Source organism: Triticum urartu, chromosome 5, assembly GCF_003073215.2.
Source record: "Triticum urartu cultivar G1812 chromosome 5, Tu2.1, whole genome shotgun sequence".
Lineage (NCBI taxonomy): Eukaryota > Viridiplantae > Streptophyta > Magnoliopsida > Poales > Poaceae > Triticum > Triticum urartu.
This window is the reverse complement of record NC_053026.1, coordinates 26538965-26555589: the sequence shown is the minus strand read 5'-3', so window position 1 is coordinate 26555589 and position 16625 is coordinate 26538965. Positions and strand designations below refer to the sequence as shown.

The 16625-nt window shown below is 45.1% G+C and overlaps 1 pseudogene; it reads left to right on the top strand.

Moving 5' to 3' along the window:
• The first annotated feature begins 483 nt into the window (after positions 1 to 483).
• Positions 484 to 16625, top strand: part of LOC125506677 — a 37662-nt pseudogene continuing 21520 nt past the window's right edge.

Here is a 16625-nt window from a genome sequence, read left to right as displayed (position 1 = left end):
ATGAGGAAACCGATGACGCGGCTACCTCCAAAGCTAGTAAGTCTGCTCGACTCGAATTTATTCGGTCGATTGGATTGTTCGTCAGTGGCATCTCTAATTTTTTTTGTTTGTTGCAGCTCCACGAGACGTTGTCGTGCTTCCAGACGATGAAGAAGAAGTGCCTCTGAGGGAAAGAAGGAGGAGGGACAAGGGACCGAGCAGGAAAGCGCCTGAGGTTCAGGTTGCTCAGTCGACACTGATGCCTAGGACAGCGGTCGAGCAATCCACAGATCCGTCTCGCACCAACGTCACATTCGCTATCCCGTGTCGACTGATTGCCCATCAGGGTCGGCTGCTCAGGCCCCTGCTGCTCCAATACAACCCCATGCATCAGACCCAGCAGCTGCTTCGACTGCCCTGCCATCATCGCTTTTCACTGCGTACCAAACTCCAGACGACCCACCGAGTGCCGCCAAGGAATCTCTTCTTCAGTTGAATCTTGTGATGGGGCAGATGAAAGTGGTGCACGAGGCCAGTCAGGTGACCTACAACGTCGGCGCTGCTCTGCAAACCTATGTCCAGGTTAGTTGATTTCCGACTGATCTTATTTCTCATCCGATCACACACTGGGGTTTGTCTGCCTTAAAGTTGTATAGGTCTTCCACTTGAGTCGACTTGGATTGAGTCGATTGAGTTTTTGAACCAGTGGGGGCACGCTGAGTGCACCCACTGGGTGTAGTCCCCGAGACCATAGTTGACTGTGGGCAGTCGACTGTGGTATGAGAATCTAAATTTTCTCACTCGGCCTGGGCAGACCATGCCAAGTGAAACCTGAACTAGTGGGAGCAGGCTAAGTGCACCCACTGAATGTAGTCCCCGAGACTGTGGTCGACTGCGGGCAGTCGACTATGGTCTGAGAACACCTTTCTTTGCCTTTTTTTACAAATCTAGCTGGACAGACCATGCCGAGTGTTGAATCAAACCAGTGGGGGCACGCTAAGTGCACCCACTAGGTGTACTCCCCGAGACTACCGTTGAATGTTTGACTCGGAGGTAGTCTTAGAGTAACTTTCACTGTGATGTTCTTTTGTTTCTGTCGACTGATATGTCTTATATGTTGACTACAGAAATCTTGTGATCTTGGGGCTCAAGTTTCTACACTGAACAAGCAGCAAATCAGCCTCAATCTTGATCTGGAACTAGCCAAGAAGAACCTCAAGACTGCTCGTGACGAAGTAGCTGCCAGGGGAGGTAACCAATCATCAAAAAGATGTTCCCTATGCTTCAGCCATAGGCTCTATCATGTATTCAATGCTGTGTACCAGACCTAATGTGTGCCTTGCTATTAGTTTAGCAGGGAGGTACCAAAGTAATCCAGGAGTGGATCACTGGACAACGGTCAAGAACATCCTGAAATACCTGAAAAGGACTAAGGATATATTTCTCGTTTATGGAGGTGACAAAGAGCTCAGCATAAATGGTTACGTTGATGCAAGCTTTGATGCTGATCCGGACGATTTTAAATCGCAAACCGGATACGTGTTTATATTGAAAGGGTGGAGCTATCAATTGGAGCAATTCTAAACAAAGCATCGTGGCGGGATCTACGTGTGAAGCAGAGTACATTGCTGCTTCAGAAGCATCGAATGAAGGAGTCTGGATGAAGGAGTTCATATCCGATCTAGGTGTCATACCTAGTGCATCGGGTCCAATGAAAATCTTTTGTGACAATACTGGTGCAATTGCCTTGGCAAAGGAATCCAGATTTCACAAGAGAACTAAGCACATCAAGAGACGCTTCAATTCCATCCGCGATCAAGTCTAGGTGGGAGACATAGAGATTTGCAAGATACATACGGATCTGAATGTTGCAGACCCGTTGACTAAGCCTCTCTCACGAGCAAAACATGATCAGCACCAAGGCTCCATGGGTGTTAGAATCATTACTGTGTAATCTAGATTATTGACTCTAGTGCAAGTGGGAGACTGAAGGAAATATGCCCTAGAGGCAATAATAAAGTTATTATGTATTTCCTCATATCATGATAAATGTTTATTATTCATGCTAGAATTGTATTAACCAGAAACTTAGTACATGTGTGAATACATAGACAAAGTGTCACTAGTATGCCTCTACTTGACTAGCTCATTAATCAAAGATTGTTAAGTTTCCTAACCATAGACATGAGTTTTCATTTGATTAAAGGGGTCACATCATTAGGAGAAAATGTGATTGACCTGACCCATTCCATTAGCTTAGCACTTGATCGTTTAGTTTACTGCTATTGCTTTCTTCATGACTCATACATGTTCCTATGACTATGAGGTTATGCAACTCCCGATTACGAGAGGAACACTTTGTGTGCTATCAAACGTCACAACGTAACTGGGTGATTATAAAGGTGCTCTACAGGTGTCTCCGATGGTACTTGTTGAGTTGGCATAGATCAAGATTAGGATTTGTCACTCCGATTGTCGGATAGGTATCTCTGGGCCCACTCGGTAATGCACATCGCTATAAGCCTTGCAAGCATTGTAACTAATGAGTTAGTTGCGAGATGATGTATTACAGAATGAGTAAAGAGACTTGCCGGTAACGAGATTGAACTAGGTATTGAGATACCGACGATCGAATCTCGGGCAAGTAACATATCGATGACAAAGGGAACAACGTATGTTGTTATGCGGTTTGACCGATAAAGATCTTCGTAGAATATGTGGGAGCCAATATGAGCATCCAGGTTCCGCTATTGGTTATTGACCGGAGACGTGTCTCGGTCATGTCTACATAGTTCTCGAACCTGTAGGGTCCGCACGCTTAAAGTTGGGCGACGATCGGTATTATGAGTTTTTGTGTTTTGATGTACCGAAGGTAGTTCGGAGTCCCGGATATGATCACGGACATAACGAGGAGTATCGAAATGGTCGAGATGTAAAGATCGATATATTGGACGACTATATTTGGACACCGAAAGTGTTCCGAGTGGTTTCGGAGAAAACCGGAGTGCTGGAGGGTTACCGGAAACCCCCCGGGAGAAATAGTGGGCCTTATGGGCCTTAGTGGAGAGGGAGAGGGCTGGCCTAGGGCAGGCCGCGCGCCCCTCCCCCTCTGGTCTGAATTGTACTAGGAGAGGGGGGGCGACGCCCCCCTTTCCTTCTCCCTCTCCCCCTTCCTTTCCCCCTCCTAGTAGGAGGGGACTCCTCCTGGCGCGCCTACAGGGCCCGGCCGGCCTCACCCCTTCCTCCTTTATATACGGGGGCAGGGGGAACCTCTAGGCACACAAGTTGATATGTTGATCTCTCCCAGCCGTGTGCGGTGCCCCCTCCATCATAATCCACCTCGATCATATCGTAGCGGTGCTTAGGTGAAGCCTTGCGTCGGTAGCATCATCATCGCCATCATCACGCCGTCGTGCTGATGAAACTCTCCCATGAAGCTCTGCTGGATCGGAGTTCGTGGGACGTCATCGAGCTGAACGTGTGCTGAACTCGGAGGTGCCATGCGTTCGGTACTTGGATCGATCGGATCATGAAGACGTACGACTACATCAACCGCGTTGTGCTAACGCTTCCGCTTTCAGTCTACGTGGGTACGTGGACACACTCTCCCCTCTCATTGCTATGCATCACCATGATCCTGTGTGCGTAGGATTTTTTTTAAAATTACTACGTTCCCTGACAGTTTGGTTGCCCGGTTTTCCTGTTGGGCCTGCATCGCACGCTCCTCAAAGCAGCCCAAAGCCTGGCTCGCTGGAAACGCTTGGATCGGCAGTTTCTCGCGAGCCAGGCTAAGTGCGACGCGAGTTCGCATGGGCGGGAGCGAGGCGAGGGCGAGGGGGAGGGAGGGAGATGGAAATCTGGTGCGCCGTCCCGGCGCCAAATCTAGCCTCACCCCCCTTTCACTCGCTCACCCATAGCCACTGCCCCCTTTCTTCCCTACTGCCTCACCACCAGCGCCGGCTGCGATTTCAGATCTGAGCTATAGGCGGCGGCGGAGGCGTTTGCGGCGGTGACACCGTTTACGGCGGATCTGGTGCTGGCCTTGCTGTTGGCCACCGTCTGCTCGACCTAGTCTGTGCCATGGCTCCCCCTACGTCGTCCTCGTCTCTGATGCCGGTAATCAGCACCCCTACCCCCCTTTGTTAGCTCAGTGGTTAGGCCGTTAAGCTGGGTGTAGAATCGATTTCCCACTGAACGAACCGTCGATGTCGACTAGGTTATGGACGCACGAATGAGGCTGATAATCCAGGAAGCAGCACTGATTAGTGTGATTCAGGCATGGGTCATGTTCATGCACCAAAGAGCTGTTCGTCGTGCTGGGAGACCTTTGATTCGTTATGGTCCATTGTTTTCCCAGGAACAGGAGAGGATCCAAAATCTGAACTACATCTACAACTGCAATGACGTCGAGACTCTATGGATGCTTAGAATGAAAAGAGCACCATTTGCCAGGCTTGTCGAGACCTTCATGAGTATGGGGCTGTTACAAGATAGCATCAACACCAGTGTCGAAGAGCAAGTGGCCATGTTCCTCCATGTTGTTGGCCATAACCAGAGGTTCAGGGTCATTCACAACATCTTCAGGAGATCAATGGAGACCATCTCTAGATACTTCAAGCGGGTGCTTTTTGCTATTGGGGAGCTTAGAGGAGAGATGATCAGGAGACCATCTGGCCAGACTCCACCCAAGATTCGCGGAAGCCCAAGAACTTCAAGGTGAGCATTGACAATATACACTTTCCATGGCTTGATATTCTTGTATTGTTCAAGTTGAGCACTAACACAGGCTTGTGATGCCATTTTCAGGATTGCATTGGGGCAATAGATGGTACTCATGTCACTGCCAGAGTTCCTAGGTCACAGTCAGCAGCATACAGGGGGAGGAAGCACTACACAAGCCAGAATGTGCTTGCTGCTGTTGACTTTGATCTGAAGTTCGCAAATGTGCTGGCTGGCTGGGAGGGGTCAGCGCATGATGCTAACATTCTCACTGACAGCATGAGTCGACCTGATGGGATCAACATCCCCGACGGCAAGTTCTAGCTTGGAGATGCTGGCTATGCATGTCGGCCGGGTATTCTTCCACCCTTCAGGAAAACAAGGTACCATCTCAATGAGTTCTCTGGTAGGAACTATCCTAGGACTGCACAGAAGCTGTTTAATCTCAGACACTCCAGCCTTACAGTAACTGTTGAGAGGGCATTTGGAGCTCTGAAGAATAGGTTTAAGATCCTGGATCATAAGCCATTCCACCCATACTCCACTCAGATTAAACTAGTTCTTACTTGTTGCATTCTGCACAACTGGATCCTCCAGTGGGGCTTTGATGAACATGTGCCTGAGGAGGAAGATGTCGAGCCTGACGATGTTGTTAGCTCCGGCCATGGTGTCGAGGCATTTGACAATGATGCTTGGAAGAACAAAATGTTGGAATGGGCAGAGGCGATGTGGCTTAACAGAGGTCAGTGCAGGATTTGAAGAAGATGGAAGAAGAACAAGAAGCAGCAGCAGAAGCAGAAGAGGAAGAGGAAGAGGAAGAGGTAGATCTGATAGCAGCAACACCGATAAACTATCCCCTATTTAGCCAACGGCTCTTAATAATTCGAACTATCATTTGATAATAGTTAGGCTGAAATGTCATTTGTTTAAGTAGATGGCACTACATGTTCAGATTTTGTGTGGTAAGCCCACCACTAGTTAGAAGTGGTGACAACACCTTATGCAGGTTGCAACCAAACACCATGTCATATGTGCGCCTAATGCAATGCGGGCAACCAAATGCCGGGTCGAAAATGGTTGTCTCATGCAACTAGGGGCATGCAGGCAACCAAACTATGTGTATCTGGGGTTATTTGGCCTGCATCCCCTCAAACCGGCTCAATAGAGCTAGACTCATCGGGCCAGGCTCGATCGATAATGTAATCAAACACGCCCGTAGTGTGCAAGTTGTACACAATCACGTAAGGTGGGCTAGTCATGCTGGTTGCCGTAACTCCATGTACTGTAGGGGGTTGTGGGTTCGATCCCACTCCAACCGTATTTCTTTTTCTTTTTTCAAACTACAAGCAGTGTGTAGAAGCGGAGAAGCCGCTTCCTTATTAGTAGGCGATTAAGACGGTGAAGTGTGCCTTATTAGTTGATTGTTGTGTTTGATCCTCGGGATGATCGACTATACACTTGTTTATACTATGGATAATGAAGCTACAAAATGATATATTTCCCCACACTTTGATGTTACAGGAATTAGAGAGGGTACCCTTGGAACCTCTCCTTAGTTCAAGCAAATGAATATGATTTAGAAGTTATCTAAACTCTAAAAATATAGTTCATTTAGTTAGACCAAATAGGGCTAATTAGAGAATACTCTAAAGGATACCATTTGCACCTGGCCTTAAAATGAACGCAAACTAACCCTTAAATTCTGTCAAATGAGGATTTTGGCGGATATCCAACTTCAGAGAGTGGAGGCTAGATTGTTAACATAAATAGGGCTAATTAGAGAGGGTACCCTTGGAACCTCTCCTTAGTTCAAGCAAATGAATATGATTTAGAAGTTATCTAAACTCTAAAAATATAGTTCATTTAGTTAGACCAAATAGGGCTAATTAGAGAATACTCTAAAGGATACCATTTGCACCTGGCCTTAAAATGAACGCAAACTAACCCTTAAATTCTGTCAAATGAGGATTTTGGCGGATATCCAACTTCAGAGAGTGGAGGCTAGATTGTTAACATAAATAGGGCTAATTAGAGAGGGTACCCTTGGAACCTCTCCTTAGTTCAAGCAAATGAATATGATTTAGAAGTTATCTAAACTCTAAAAATATAGTTCATTTAGTTAGACCAAATAGGGCTAATTAGAGAATACTCTAAAGGATACCATTTGCACCTGGCCTTAAAATGAACGCAAACTAACCCTTAAATTCTGTCAAATGAGGATTTTGGCGGATATCCAACTTCAGAGAGTGGAGGCTAGATTGTTAACATAAAAGATCACTTCGTATAGCGGTTAATTATTTTCTGGCAATACCCTACCTCAGTAAAAGAAAAAGTGTATTCAAAAGCATGCCAGCTAGCCAAAATCCTATTTAGGGGGCCAATTCATGAGGGGAAAATGATATTGTAACATACTTTCCCGTAATAATATGGACACCCCACCTTCAAAATAATACTATAAACACCCATGTGTATGTTTAGAAACAATGGATACATATTGTCATGTACGGAATTTTGTTTTGTAGCTCAGACTCCATGTAGCCTCTTAAATGAAAATTTTCAAAAATCATTTTTCAAGTTTTAACAAATTTTAGAAAAAAAATCCACATTTCTTATGTGTAAATTTTTATTATGAATGATTTAATATGTGAGCTACAAAAATTTGTGGAGTTTTAGTGCTCTCTATTCACTATTAAAATCTAAGAATTAGTTTTTTTGTGTGTAGCTCACATCTTAAGTCATTCCAACATGAAAATTTATACGCGTGTAAAATACATTCATATTGACATGTGGATTTTTTTTCTGATACTTTTTTGAAAACTGTAGCTTTTGATTTTTACCTTTTTCGGAAGTGTTAGAAGGGAGAGAGGGGTTTGGTGGAAGAGTTGTTCGTTATATTATTTGAGCCTCGTGGGCATATTTATAGGAGTACAACGATCAACTTGGAGTACAAGACAAGGCAGGACCAAATCATATTCTATCCTATACTTCCTAATAATCATATACTCAACATCCCCCACAGTCACAACAGTAGCGACGCAGACGGTGAGACAAAAGAAGAATCCGAAGGCAAGCCGACGGACACCCCCCACAGTCGTAACGGTTGATGCATCGCGGAGTCGTGGCTGGAGTGGAAACCGACGAGGTTGCTCAAGCAAGGCGGTAGCCCTTTGTGCCGATTTCGATGTAGCCGAGAGCGTAGGGTGGTGTAGCCATTGCTGAGGTAGCCGTGCGAGAGACGCCGTGGTCGATGTCGAGTCGGGGTGGCCGGTGTCGAGGTAGTCGCCGTGGACCTGAAAGAAGAGCGGCGACGGCGGCCCGAGGAGGTGGTGGCGGCTAGGTCAGAGGCACGGCAAAAGTGCTCGAAGTAGGCGAGGAAGAATCCGACAGCGTGACGAAGACCAGCGCAGACGGTGGCGTTCCCGCGCCTAGGGAGGCGGCGCGACACATACCACGTAGAAGTCAACACGCGGGGACGGCGAAGTGGGCCGTGCATCGTGACGCTACGGCCCGAAGGGGCGACGCAGTGGCAGCGTGTGGGTCGAGGCGACGGCGGGGAAGACCTCAAGGCGATCGTAGGGACCGCGTGTCACGCTCGCTAAGGCCCGACAAAGCGACACAACGGCAGCGCGAGGGTCGGTGCAGCCTCGGGGATGGCCTGGAGCGGACGGCCTCGGGGCGGTGGTTGACCGCGGGCCGTGGCATTACGGCCCGAAAGGGCGATGCAACGGCATCGCGCGGGTCGGTGCAGCCGCGAGGAGAACCACGAGACGGCGGCATGGACCGTGTGCCACGCTCGCTACGGCCCGACGGGGCGACGCAGCGGCAGCGCGAGGGTCGATGCAGCCACGAGGACGACCTGGAGTGGACAGCATCGGGACGATGGTAGATCGCGGGCCGCGGCACTATGGCCCGAAAGGGCGACGCGGCGGCAGCGTGCGGATTGATGCAGCCGGGGGAAAACCATGGGGCGACAACGCTGCGGTCTGAACGGACAACACAGTGGCAGCCTACTGCTCGATCGAAGAGGAAGCACATATATTATATACCAGATGATTTTCACTGAATCTCATAGAGGACGCACCACGTGCAAACACCCTGCATGCACGGGACACAAGCCTCCACGATTGGATCAGTGGATCTGCGTGGGAAACTGAGCAGCGTAAGAGACTTGCCTCCTCTTTACGCGTGCTTTCATCCGTGCTCCCGCGTATATGACTTGATTTGATTGGAACAAAATAAAGCCTGGTTCACCCTCTTAACAAAATCAGAAGGAGATGATTAAATTAGAAAAGGAAAAAAAATAGTCATAAAATGAAGTAGGAGCATGTATGAAAACATGAAAAAGGAACAGACAAGCCGAATCCCAGAGCAGCAGACCATGCGCGCGCATGCGAGCGAATGTCCGCGCGGGACGCGGGAGCGGCCAGAGGCCACTCGTTGCCGGAGGACGGGCTAGCCCAAGAGGCTCCAAGGCCGCCGCAGTAACCGATCTCGGTGGATGCAGGCCGGGTCGGAACGATGCGCGTATGTACGCGGGTGTTTCGAGTAGCCGCGTGCCAGCGTGTAGTCATCGTCAAGGTTGAAGCAGATGCGTGCAAAGGGTGGACAGACGAACTCAAACTGATCTTAAATTGAAAAATTAAAAAAACACCGATACAGAAAAAAATAATCTGAAATCAACTGATGAGGAAAAAGACTCTCTGAAGGAGCTGATCAACATGATCGAGGGACGAACCCTAGGTACGGGCGGCGCGGCCCCGGACGGCGGTCATGAAGGCCGGCTGCCTCGGAGGCGGCGCGCGGGTGCAGAAGCGACGGCGGCTAGGGTTTATGATCGATTAGGCCGATACCATGTTAGAAGGGAGTGACAGTTTGATGGAATAGTTGTTCATTATATTTCTTGAACCTCGTAGGCATATTTATAAAAGCATAATGACCAATTTGGAATACAAGACAAGGCAGAACCAAATCCTAATCTATCCTATACTTCCTAATAATCATATACTCAACAGGAAGGACTTCATAGAGCTGAGTTTCAAAACATCTAACTCTTGTCAGATTGTATTAATATACAAAATTTGAGTCATAATGCAATTTTTTTGCATCCCGTAAGGAACAAAAGGTGGATGCTTAAATGTACTTGATTTGTCTTCTGTGGACTAGGGAGTAGAGTCCATAGAAACAGCCATGCATGCAAACTATTAAGAGTACGATTGTGAATGTTAGAACTTGCAAGAAAATGGGGATTCGAGTTAAAAAGATGCAAATAGGAGGTGGCTCGAGGTTTAGAAGTTGTCATCATCCTGCTCCTCATTGACGGAGGTTCAAACCATGTACTTCCTCCGTTTCGAATTATTTGTCTTGGATTTGTCTAGATACGGATGTATCTAGACTTATTTTAGTGCTAGATACTTCCGTATCTAGACAAATCTAAGACAAATAATCTAAGACAAATAATTCGGAACGAAGGGAGTAGGTTATAAGACAACAAAATGTCTCGACAACACCGTCCACAAGGAGCCCACCAATTGCATGCCCACCTATCTAACTAGTGGCGGCATTAACCCCAAGACATGTCGGGCAGCCGCTTGGGGTGTGGCCGAGATGTGCTTCATTGGCTGTAGCGTACAGTGGTACTGTTGCATATTATTGCCCATGGTAGGTACAAGTCCGGCCTGGGCCGTGGTGAGATCTTGGCTCTGGCATTCTATCCAACCATGGCTTATGGACCACAAAGGTCCAAAGTCACTCGGCGAGGTCTTCCATAAACAAGGCGATGTCTGGATCCAGAACCCCGCAGCACAGACCCATCAGGTTATGCAGATGTTCCACGGTTATCGAACCAAAGGAAATGACAAAGCACTATCTCAGACTAGACTCATCTTCCACTGCCCTTGAGTGTTGTCGACGATACATCGAGGACTCATTCGATTTGGAGGAAATCAAAACGTAGGAATTAGGAGTAGTATAAGAATATGATAGGATGGCACTTGCCATCCTAAGAAATTGACTTGCCTCGTTCCTACGCGTAAAATGAGCTTTGAGTGAATGTGTAGTTTTCTCCAAAAACACGGGAAATGAGTAGTATTCCTACGAAATTCCTGCACGTATTTCCTACAAACCGAATGCATACATAGAAAATTTTCCTCTGGAATCCTTATTCCTATGTTTTTCCTACGAAAATCCTCCAAACCGAATGAGGCCTGAGTTATTGTCGATGGTACGTGCAGGTGGGGAGGGCATGCAAATAGAAACAACCAAGGAACATGGACGCGGTCCCTAGGTGTTCATTATTTGTATGCAGATCGCCGTGGCATCACCTGGATGGGGTGGCCTCGCCAGTGACAACGAGCTCCCCTCTCTTCCCATTGCCTTGCGGTAGCTAATGAGAAAATTTTGTGTGCAACAAAATGGGAAAGGGGGGAGGGGGTCTCGTGGAAACAAAATGAGGGCACATTGACTCCTTTACTAATTGTTTTTGGGAGGAGAGGATTCTGGTCGGCAGCCGGCCAACGCGGGAAGGAACTGGATTAACAGATGGCCAATTTTGTATTGGCCACATGTTGTTCTTTTGAGTTGCCATGTGTTGTTCTTTGTTCGATGTTGTGTTGTGTCATGCATGTCGCGCCGTGGAATTTGCGATTTTTATCCCATCGTGTAGGTGAAGGGACATAAATTACAGGCCGGGCCAGACCAATTCAGGCTCATCAGCTCGTTGACGAGCACTTTTTCTGCACCGCACCCGGACCGGACGGCTAGAAAAAATGGCTCTAGTTTGTCCACCATTTTGTATTAGCACATAATCCCTCCGTTCTAAAATACTTGGTGTAATTTTAGTTCAAAATGTGTTACGTGTTTTTACTACAGCCTGAATTCATTTATGCACACAATTCATTGAACTCCGGTATGTTCACACCCTGATTAACCCACTAAATATATGCATCCTCTGTCACAATAGATTTTCAACCAATTGTCGTTCTGATTATTAAGTGATAACGACATAACCCACTCAACCATATGTTTGATTGGATGCTAAAAACATATGTTTGACTCATTAAACATTGGCTAGTACGAGTAGGGCGTTTCGGTGCTCAGGCTCATCTGCACCCGGTTAGAAAATAATCATACAAAAATCAAAAGAAATTCAAAAAATTCCAATTTGTTGTTGTGCAATAGACAATCTGATGCCTGAGGCCTGTGCCAAATTTCATGGCATTTATATATCTGAGCAGCTCTCAGGAAAAAAAACAAATCGGATCAAAACAGTATATGAGCAGTAAACATTTTTACAGACCCCCAATTTGTCTTTTTTGCTGAGTGCTCCTCAGATGTCCCATTGATTAGAAAGTTGGAGCGGACCTCACGCATCAAATTGTCTCCCTAAAAAAATTGGAATTTTTTAAATTTTTCTGGTATTTGTTTTGAATTTTTTTCGTCAGCGCGGGTGCAGATGAGCTCGGGTGCAGAGATGGATTTTCAGGCTAGTACTTGTTTTTAAGATTGATTTAGTACACATCATTTTGGAGCATCTAGGGGTCAATTTGTTAAGGTTTGTTTAGTACACATCATTTCAAAGGAGCTAGAGATGTTCTTACTAAAGGAAATATGCTCTAGAGGCAATAATAAAATTATTATTTATTTCCTTATTTTATGATAAATGTTTATTATTCATGCTACAATTGTATTAACCAAAAATATAATACATGTGTGAATACATAGACAAACATAGTGTCACTAGTATGCCTCTACCACTATTAGGAAAAGTGCTATAAATAATATGGACACTAATGGCACACCAGACATGTGGTGCGCCACTACTATATAGCAGTCGTGCATCATGTGTTGGTGCGTCATTAGTGTCTGTCACACTAATGGCGCACCGCACCAATGGTGCGCCACTACTAACATTTTTTTTTCCGAAAATACTAATGACGCACCCGGTCAGAGTGCGCCATTACTGGTTAATGGCACACCACTCACCCCGTGCACCATTACTAACAATTTTTTTTCCAAAACTAGTAATGGCGCACCTTGGTACAGTGCGCCATTACTATTCTTCCCCCCTCTATCCCTTTTCCCCTCGTGGCCCCCCACGCCAGATCCCCCTCCATCTCGATCCCCCTTGCCGCCGACGACCCCCCGCACCCTCCCCCACTCCACCGCCCGCCGACAACCCCCCGCACCCTCCCCCGCTCCAACCTAGCACTACTAGGAAAAGGCCTACTAATGGCGCACCGGTTTTGCCTACTAATGGCGCATCACCGGTGCACCATTAGTAGCACGCCACTAGTAATTTTTACTAATGGCGCACCACTGGTGCGCCATTAGTATCTGGTATACTAATGGCGCAGTATATAACACCATGGGGCACACTAATGGCGCACTGCGGATGGATGCGCCATTAGTATACTTGGCATACTAATGGCGCACTCTGTAGTGATGCGCCATTAGTATGAATATTAGGTTTTATTTTTTTTACTTTTCTGATTTTTGCACATGTTACAAAATATATTATTTGACAGAATATAGACAGTAGCACACAACAACAGCAGATTCATCGAATACAATAGAAGATTAGTCTCCGAATACAATTCATCATATTAGTCTCTGAATTCAAAAGACCGAACAAAGATAAAACATTACAAGTCTCCAGACCGCGAGTATCGAGTTTGTCGGAAGTAATACTAATCCTAACAAGTCCTACTAATTATCATCATACAACTTCTACTCGTTATTCATAACAAGTCATACGATCATCATCTTGATAGTCTTCGAACCAACCCTACTTAATTATTCTTAGCACATGATCATCAGTATTAGGCAGGACTTAAATACCCTATTTAAGCTAAAATAGCATAAAACAATATAGACCCTGACTCTCCATTATGGAGAATGGAGAACATCCTATCTCCAATTCTTGCGCTTCGCTTCCTTTTGCTTCCAAGAAGCTCCTTACGACTGTCCATACATTTTTTTCATCCTTTGATTTTCATGTCTCCACTTCTTTTAGAAATCTCGTATGGACAGTTGAGATTCGTAGGACGACCTGGCTGTATGTTCAAAACATTAACACTACCTTTCAGATACATCATATGAGGCACACAATTCTCTGGGATTATCTGTTGAAAAACATAGTAATAACTTCATAGTTAGCAATGATGTACTAGTTTTAGAAGTATGCAAAAGATGTACGGATGTCGTAATAGTAAAAATCTTACCAGGGTATCTCCATGGTAGTTACCGTAGTTGAACACATGCACTAGTGGCACGTATTTACCATAATGTTGAGGAGTTTGATTGTAGATATTGTAATTATCAATGTCAGTACAAAATCCGACCAAATGATTTTTCTCCTTGTAAGTTGTTAATTCGGAGCCATCGGTGTAGTGGGTTTTGTCTACCATCTCCCGCACATTCTTTGAAGAATGAAAATAAGCTGTCAATGGAAATAAGTTGTCAACTATTTTGAAATAAACAATATAAATTAGCTAATAACTATGTTTGAGAAACTCACATAGCGGTAGAACTGGAGGCGTATCAACAAGGACCCAAATGTCCATATTGTCTTGGTTGATGTCAGGATTACCAAGATCCATGGTGATAAGCATACCCTCATCAAAACCATACATCTTGCAAAATGCTTCCCAATTTTTGCAACCAAAATGGGTTACGCCCTCAGAATTATATAGATTTACTTCAAAGTCCACATCGTGATGAGTCCTTAGGTGAATTTTCTTTGTTTCAGAAATTTCATGGTCTTCAAAATCCATCCTCTCCAAGACATAGTGTCTTGCATGGCATGGGATAATCTATACTCGAATTGTAGAAGATGAAAATTACACGTTGAAATAGTTGAAGTCATGCTTAATTATGAAAATAACACTTGTCATCGTTGTGTACCATTTCAACTTCGAAGGTCTCCTCGAGCTTAATGCTGAAGTGCCGATCATCGTCCAGGTGAGGCATGTCGCACAGACCTCGATCGTCGTGGCATCAGTCGCACTCCGCCGGGAGACTTTCGTCGTCCGATGATGATGACGACATATCCTACGTTCATAATTCAAAACTACATCATTTTGGGTTTGTCGACACCGAGGCATCCTAAAAGCTAAGCTTTTATCATTTAGGGTTTGTCGACGCCGAGGCACCCTAAAAGCCTAAACTTTCATCATTTAGGTTCTTATCGACACCAAGGCACCCTAAAAGCCAAGGTTTTATCATTTAGGGTTTGTCAACGTTGAGGCACCCTAAAAGCCTAAACTTTCATCATTTAGGTTTTGTCGACGCCGAGGCACCCTAAAAGCCTAAGTGTACATCATTTAGGTTATCATCGACACCGAGGCACCCTATAGAAGCCAAGTTAAGTTTTCATCATTTAGGGTTTATCGATGCCGAGGCACCCTAGGGCCTAATCACTTGGCACTAATCACTTGGCTCTATTGCCACCTATGTTGGGTTTATCATCTAGGGTTTATCGATGCTAACGAGAATTCTAAGTTGGGCCTAATCACTTGGCTCTATTGCCACCTATGGTTTAATGCAGCAAGAATGGCGGGGCAGTTGATCCTACTTAATTAAGTACTAAGATACCCCGACCCATGCATTAGTAGCAAGTACCCCATATGTCCGATTTTTAGCAAAGTCATGCTAAAATTCACGGAAAATTTCAGCATGACCTTTGCTGAAAATAAGACATATGGAGTAGCCGAATTTTCCAGAACGGAAGTTAATCGACATCCCGGCAAACTCAAGGGCCTCTCGGGGTACCTGCAAAATCATCACGACATGATGATCGGAGACAAAACCCAGCAAACTAGCACCACAATGTGCCTCTACTTTCATATGGATGAAAAGGCCACAGACCATATGGTCCTCTGCTTTCATATGGACAAAAATCAGCTCAACTTATGTGAGCTTCCATTCCAGATCTAATAGGTCACCCAACAAAAAATCATGAATAGTTTTAGCTGAAAAAAAATCATGGATTGCTGTTAACTAAAAATTAGTGAAAGAAACTGTTGCTGATCATGGATTACTATTAATTAAAAATAGAGCATCTGGCTTGTCTTATCATGTTCACTAAGTCCACAAAAATGAATAGGTTCAGTAAACTTGAAGTACTCAACACTAAACATGGTTCAGAGCTCACTACACTACACTACATCGTGCAATGGTTCAGACCTCACTACACTAGAACAAGCTCACTACACTACACTACACTACACTACACATGCTTAAACTCTGAACATAAACAAACACCAGCAATGCAATATGTAAACTACCTCTGTTTCTAGGCAACAAGAGTTATCATCAATGCTTTTGAGTTTATTAAGTACCTTCAGTTCTGAGTTTTAAATGTCAAAAGAGCTTCACAGAATCTTGAATCCTCCAAATCACTCTTAACAGTTCTGCATTGCACAAAGGCAGCAATGAGCCAATGATATCAGTAGCAATAATAGGTGCTTACATTCTCATAACGTTAGTATTAGTTAACCAAAATTCAACCTATAGAGTTCTAGTACAGTGAGTAACTCCCAATTCTTTTAATAGAAGCACAATTAACAACACAACTAGGGAGTCTAGGACAATGCCACCAGATAGAATTTGAAGGAAAAACGTTCTTCCAGAACCTTCAAGCCACAATCATACATAGAGTGGCTGATCATATAAGCTATATTTAAATAAACATCAACTAAACTTGATGACAAGAAAAACTACAATCACATTGATACAAACTAGAGCATATAGCAATAGTAAATTGCTGCTCCATATAGCAATAGTAATGCACCTAATCAACATTGTAGAGCATCCTGTTACAAACTTGTTCTGATCCTGCAAATTAATGAGGAGGAAGAATGTGACGCCCCAAGACCGGAGCTTCAGATGCCTTCCGTGGTTTCCGGGTTTCGTTGTGTGTTTTGTTTCGT